General features: G+C 40.2%; 1 long non-coding RNA gene across 1 annotated transcript; it reads right to left on the reverse strand.

The window, feature by feature from the left end:
• Nucleotides 1–2,306: 2,306 nt before the first annotated feature.
• Nucleotides 2,307–6,489, reverse strand: LOC307045082. The gene is made up of 4 exons (XR_013809767.1): nt 6,357–6,489; nt 4,976–5,103; nt 3,279–4,095; nt 2,307–2,815 (listed from the first exon to the last, which is right to left on the reverse strand). It is a non-coding gene; the product is annotated as an uncharacterized lncRNA (long non-coding RNA).
• Between the last annotated feature and the right edge of the window lie 702 nt (nt 6,490–7,191).

The raw sequence follows: 7,191 nt of genomic DNA on the forward strand, positions 1-7,191 counted from the left end.
ACGCGTCAACTAGTAAGTCATTGTGATGAACTAGTGAGAAGAAAAGCACAACTAGTGGGCTCAAAAGATCCACTAGTTTAGGAAAAAGCCATACATGTTGAATCAATTGCTAACTAGTCGCGTACAGTTGCTCACTAGTGCAACAAAAGCCAAACTAGTTGAAGGAAAGGTCTTACATGTAAGAAAAATGTGTAACATGTAAGGTCAAAGTCTAACATGTTGATAACAGAACCTCACTAGTGAGAAAAATTGCCCTCCACTAGTTAACTAGTAAGACAAACATCTGTGTCACTAGTTTACTAGTGACTCCTCTAAGGCTCCACTAGTTAACTAGTGAGATAAAGTGTGTGTAACTAGTTAACTAGTAAGGTAAAAACCATTGCACTAGTGTAGCTAGTGGACACTTTGGACCTCACTAGTTAACTAGTGCACATTTTGAGCCTCACTAGTTAACTAGTAAGGTCAAAGGAGGCGGCAACTAGTTAACTAGTGAACATTCTGCCTTCACTAGTTAACGTGTAAGCTTTAATATGTGTCCACTAGTTAACTAGTGGCCGTTCATATGGCTCACTAGTGAACGCGTATGGCATACACGTTCACTAGTGAGCCATATGCAAATGAAGCAGGCGGGACCCAGATTCTGATTGGTCAGTTCAGCTCTGTGAGGGAGAGCCTTAGGGGGCGTTCTCCTGCAATGTTTTTAGCAACGTCTCGAAGACAGTCGGGTATTCAGTGCCTACTGTTAAAATATTGTCCGTGGGAAGTCAGTCAGTGTGTGTTTTGCCTAGAAAAATACATATTTCTGTTTCTGCTTTGTGTGTGTTTTTGTTGGTGCGAGTGTGCGAATGCTTGTGTGTGAAGTATATGATCGTGGGACATTTTATAAGCGGTGCTCATGAAATTAATAAAGCAGAAACACTGGACAGATCTTAAAATCAGAAAAACGATAGATCCGTTTGAAGATAAACAACCTCTCCATATTTTGACTGCGGTCAACTCAGCCGTTGGTCAAATGAGCAGCGATTAATAGCGTCTTTACGGTGATCGCCGAGAAGCGGCACTGACGCTAGTACAAGAATACAATAATGTATGTTTTTGTGCTATATTTTTCGATAAAAATATGTTTTACCATAAGTTCTTAATAAAATTGGTACTGTTGGACTCAGTACTTGTTAGACTACTACCACAAGTACAATCATGTACTTTTACTGTGTACTTTTTTAGTAATACTGTCAAACTTCCCTCCCGAGTACAATAATTCATGTATTTGCTATGTTTGATGAGGGATAAAATGATTATTAGCCATAAGTTCTCAGTGAAAGTGGTACTGCTGGACTACTACCACAAGTACAATCAAGTACTTTTATCGTGTAGTCTTTGAGTAATACCCTGTCAATAATTAATGTATTCTGCTATAGACCTGGTACAGGGACAACCATTTTCATTTCAAACCTTTATTTATCCAGGTGTATCCCATTGAGATCATTGATCTCTTTTTCGAGGGAGACCTGCTCAAGTAGGTTCCACATGAAACATAAAAACATAAAACAACAAAAAGGACATCATACAGCATCAATACAGGGATTACAATTTACAATAACTATCCACAAGAACAGGTTCCAACAGCATCCGACTGAGTAGCATCCAACCGAGCTTTAAAAACATTTAGTGGCACCAGATTGCTCAGTTTCCATTTCATTTGCAGACTATTCCAAGACAGAGGAGCTGCGCATCTAAAAGCTATCTTCCTAAGACAGTTCTAGCAGTTGGCACATTTAATAAAACCACAGCACAGATCTCAGGCAGTAGCCACTTACAATTCGCCGTGAGATCAGGGAGCAGATGTAGGATGGAAGTTTCCCTAACATGGCTTTGTAGATGAACATGTACCAGAGACTGAGCCTCCCAGTTAGTGAAGGCAAACCAGCCCTTTCATACAGGGTACAGTGATGGGTTAATACTTTAGTTTGTCACAAATCTCAGTGCACTGTGATACGCAGCATCTAACTTGATCAGGTGATGGGCAGGTGCATTCATATAGACCAGATCCCCAGAGTCCAGCACAGGTCAAAAGGTCACAGAGCCTTTTCCTGGCCTCAAGAGAGAAGCAGGACTTGTTCCTGAAAAAGAAACCTAGCCTAACCCTCAGTTCTTTAAGCAGGTTATTGACATGAAGTTTAAAAGAGAGGCAATCATCCAGCCAGATAGCAAAAAGTCATTGAATCAACATTTGAGATATGGTCACGCTGAAGATTGAAAATAAACATTGATGTCAGACATTGAAAATGAACAAACAAAAAAAGAGCCATTATTTATTCAGTTAATTATTACCATTTAATTCAATTATATGAACATTTTGTACATCTTTTGTTTACTTTAGCACACAAAACATTCACACAAAGTGTTCATTACTGTGCATTGTCCCTGCCAAATAAACAATTAAATGAAATGCACTAGAACAGGCGAAATATAGGTTAAAGTCATGTCTGGCTTCCCCATTAACATTCACAGCAAAAGCTTTGTTTTCCGAGACCTTATGCGCTGCGAGCATCGAGAGCCAAGCTCGTAAAAGATATTCTGAATGGCTTCAAAGGTATACCTCATCTCCTTTGGATAATCCATGTTCATTGCATAAAGTAGGCCAAAGAGGTATGCAAAGGCAGTAGAGGTCTGGTAGGTCATGCAGTACAATGGTCCCTTCCAACACAACAGCCACGTCTCGCACATTTGATGATATGGCGGCATCATCATCTTCAATGACGGTGAGGATGGCCACAGACACACCTCTGAGCAATCGTTCTTCATGGTCAGTGTCCTGAGGAAGAGTGAAATATGCATGAATGAGTGCTCTGGAAAACTAAACGACAAAATACATGTCCACTGATTCTAACTTTAGCACCGAGCTACTGAGTCTTAACATTCAGCTTGTGGAAGTTATAATTGCAACTCAACAGCACGGCTGCTATCACCCACCAACCTTGTTGTGCCGAGTTCTATGAAGAAGTATTTTCTGACAAAGAACACCAGACAACGATGGCCAGCTGTATCGGGTTGGCTGTTGCTCAAACAGCGCTGATATTTATTTTTAATTTTGGGTGAACTCATCGCGCTCGGGTTCATGAGGTGAAAACATCTCTGGGCTCAAAATTAAATCTTACACAAAGTGTATTATGCATAAAATGATTAGCATAAGCTATGAGGTCATAACATGTTTAAGCTACATTAAGCAATATTACTGGTATTGTGTAAGTGTATTTCCTACAGTTAGTATTACTTACCAAACACTCCAGAAGAAACTTGGTTGTGTCATCTCGGCAGGCCTCTCAGTGCTGCTGTCTTTCGGTGAGACACAATGTCGGATGTCTAAGGAGTACCCAGTGGAAACACACAAACATATCAATTAGTTTAGTGCCGTAGTGAATTTATACAAAATTCGACGTTGTGTATAGTAATGAGGAGGATAAAGAACAGGTCAGATCCCAGGAACATGCTTCAGTAAAAGACTGGCAAAAAAACACAAAAAAAACCTGCAATCCTGCGGACAATTTTAATTTCTACTTTTACAAATTAAAAATACGGAAAGACTCCACAGCAGTTACTGGAGAGTCACACAGAGTGATGGGGGCGGGTGGGGCTGCGTTCTTCCTAAAGTCCACAACCATCTCCACTGTCTTGAGAGTGTTGAGCTCCAGGTGGTTTTCCCCACACCAGGTCACCAGATGGTCCATCTCCCACCTGTAGGCAGACTCGTCCCCACCAGAGATGAGTCCGATGAGGGTGGTGTCGTCTGAACTTCAGGAGCTTGACAGACTGGTGACTGGAGGTGCAGCTGTTGGTGTACAGGGAGAAGAGTAGAGGGGAAAGAACGCAGCCTTGAGGGGAACCAGTGCTGATGGTCCGGGGGTCAGAGACGTGTTTCCCCAGCCTCACGTGCTGCTTCCTGTCAGACAGGAAGTCTGTGATCCACCTGCAGGTGGAGTCGGGCACGTGCAGCTAGGAGAGCTTGTCCTGCAGCAGAGCCGGGATGATGGTGTTGAAGGCAGAGCTGAAGTCCACAAACAGGATCCTGGCGTAGGTTCCTGCTGTGTCCTGGTGCTGGAGGAGGAAGTGAAGTGATAACTATTAGTAAACCATAATGATGGATGTTATTATCAGCAGCTGCCAATAGATCCCCTAAATCTTGTATGATGGACCTTTGACACACACACACACGTTATTGAGAGCATCCCAAGGGCATTGATTATTTCATAAGTCTAGAAGGGGGAACATAGTCTAACAACAGTTAGCTTTTGTTAATTTTACCTCGAGCCAAACGTGTGAGACTTGTTTCTGAAATCCCTTTCTCTTAAAGTGAATACATTAAAAAAACAAACAATGGACCTTACCCTAAAACTAACCACTGGATTGCTTGTCTAACATGACCTAGTCCATAAATGTGTTAAGGGTGGGAACCATTAAACGCACCCTCCCAGGCACTGCGTGTTAGCGAAGTACAACTGGGATTTCGAAGAAGAATATATGCTAGGTAAATTCTTAACAAAAAAGCAAACGTAACAAATTGAGCACTTGAGTTTTCATTAGCAGCCCCTAGCTACAGCTCCGGAACTTCGGTCAATACCGCTAACAGTCTATTTCCTTAAAATGGTACATATCACTCAATCTATATTTTCATCTTCAGTTGATGAAATCTTCATTATGTCCCTGTACACAACAAGATTCGAGCATTTTGTAATCCAGTGAGGAAATTCAAGACCAGTAAATATTGATTGATTAAACAACACTAAATAAAATGTTAGTGTTTTCTTCAAACTCAGACTCTCTGCTGCGGCTGTACCTTAAAAAGACAAAACAATTGTCTGATGATCTTTGTTGAACAAGGTCTGATTGTCCTGTACTTGTACAATGTGGGGTATTTTTAAATACTTTACTAAACCACATTCAATATTATGTTAGACACAAGTTAGTTATTACTCACATATCAAAGTCTTTTCATCTGCAAGATGGAAGAATAGCTGGGTGCTGCCTGGAGAGACTGATGAGGAGTCACCGGCTGGCTTCAGCATCACATCATCTCTTCCATAGTCTTCACTGTCCACTGGTGCTCTGTCAAAAGAGTGAACATCACAGCTGTCATGGTAACCCTTTGTTACACAACATACAACAAACATGCATCAAAAGTGACCCGAATTAGTTTAAATTGTAAATATATTTGCAATAAATTACTTTAATCATTCAGGATTCCAGGTATTCCTCAATTAACCTGTTTTTTGATCAACACCAATTCTAATTTTTATTTTTCCTTTCTTACTTTTTTAATAAAAATCATGTTTGTGTCACTACACTTCTAAGGCACAATATGGGTAAAAAATGATCCGTATTCTTTTCCTATGTTATTTCATGCATGGCTGAGTGTTTCTTTAAATACACTGTTTTTGATTACCACAAATCATTATTTTAATTCGCCCGTTCTAATTGATGAACTAAAATAGTTTATGTCAAGTGTGATAAAAATGCAAAAGAATAAAGATACTTTAATAATAATTTTGTTAAAAATAATTATTTTAGCAGAGATTTGGACAAAGCATGTATGATGTAGTAATACAACAACTATTTTAGTTCATACACTGTTACATTAGCTAGTCATGTTAGCTTGTAATATATAGAGCAGAGCTAACTAGCAAGTTAGCCTAACGTTAGCGGTAGGCAGTTTATGCTATGTGAGCTGTTGGCTACTGAATATTAACAAACTGGATTCCGCTGTAAAAAAGCTGTGAAACTTTACAATAAGATTGGCGACAACACTGTGACACCCCGCTGCGCGTTTATGTGTAATTGTCCCGCGTTGGAGACGAGAGGGTGGCGCGGCAGCACTGCAATAAGCTGTAAGCTAACGTTAGCAGCCACCTTGTTAACCTGTAAAGCCCGATTGTCCCGCCGGCGGTGGAAGACGCAACATCTTTCAAGAAACAGCATCTCAGGGCTTCTTAACATTTAACAACCTATTAATGATGCTTACTCACTTAACGGGAAGAAACTCAGCTAACTGACGTTAACCATTTTACCTAAACGAAACACAAGTCTAACACCAAGCAAATCAGCACTTAGCGAAAACAGCTAACGGGGCTAACACAACTTTAGCACATAACTGGCAAAAGCGATCTTTTCTACTTCATGCTATCTGCACAAACGTATCATATGAAAGCTGAGATTCCACAGATTCCCTTAAAGTATATGTCTCATCACTCAAAACTCACTGAACTAGAAGAAGAAACGTAACCGTAAATACAAAATTAAACATTCACAAACTAGGGATTATCTAAATACATGTTTAACTCGATTACAGTCGCAGGACTCACCTGATCTCAAGTCTTCCATTCTCTGTTGACCTTCCGCTGCTCATATTAAAAGGGTAGATGTAAAACATCAATCCAAAAACTCCTGGAGCAGACATACAGACAGAGTGAGCAGCTGCGCATGGAGACCCAATCAAACTTCTTCTTCTTCTTCTTCTTTGGTGTTTATTGGCAGTTGGCAAACCGACCCGCTCAAACTGACGTGGATGTTTCAAATTTGAACGACAGGCGCGGACAGTTCTCATTGGCAGGTTTCTTCGATGATGTTTATATTAACCAATCACATTCAAAGCAACATGTGAAGTAGCCAATTGCAATTTGTTTCTGTCCAAAGTCAAAATATCTCACATACTCACATAATGCAGAATTAAGTCGTTTAATAAATGTAAGTAACTCAAATAAATCATGTATATATATATATGTGTGTGTGTGTGTGTGTGTGTGTGTGTGTGTGTGTGTGTGTGTGTGTGTGTGTGTGTGTGTGTGTGTGTGTGTGTGTGTGTGTGTGTGTGTGTGTGCCCTTGTTTACAAATGAAATGTATTTCAAACAAGGACTACCTGAAGAATGTCTCTATGTTCAATTGCAATAAATGTAATGAATTCACCATGCACAGTCCACAAAAACGCAATATCACCCCCCATACCCCCAGTTCAAAGGTGGGCTCAAGTCAGAAAACAGATTTGTTTGCATCATCTCCAAATGCAAGTTATGCAAAGTGAGGAAAATTGAAGTTGTCAATGGTTGTTTTGGCTGAATTCTATTTCAAGTGCCGTAGCTCTGGCTGTCGGCGTACGTCTGCATGTATTTTCTGAAAGTGCAAAAATACTGTAAATATCA

The sequence above is a fragment of the Notothenia rossii genome (assembly GCF_949606895.1).
Source record: "Notothenia rossii genome assembly, chromosome: 6".
Lineage (NCBI taxonomy): Eukaryota > Metazoa > Chordata > Actinopteri > Perciformes > Nototheniidae > Notothenia > Notothenia rossii.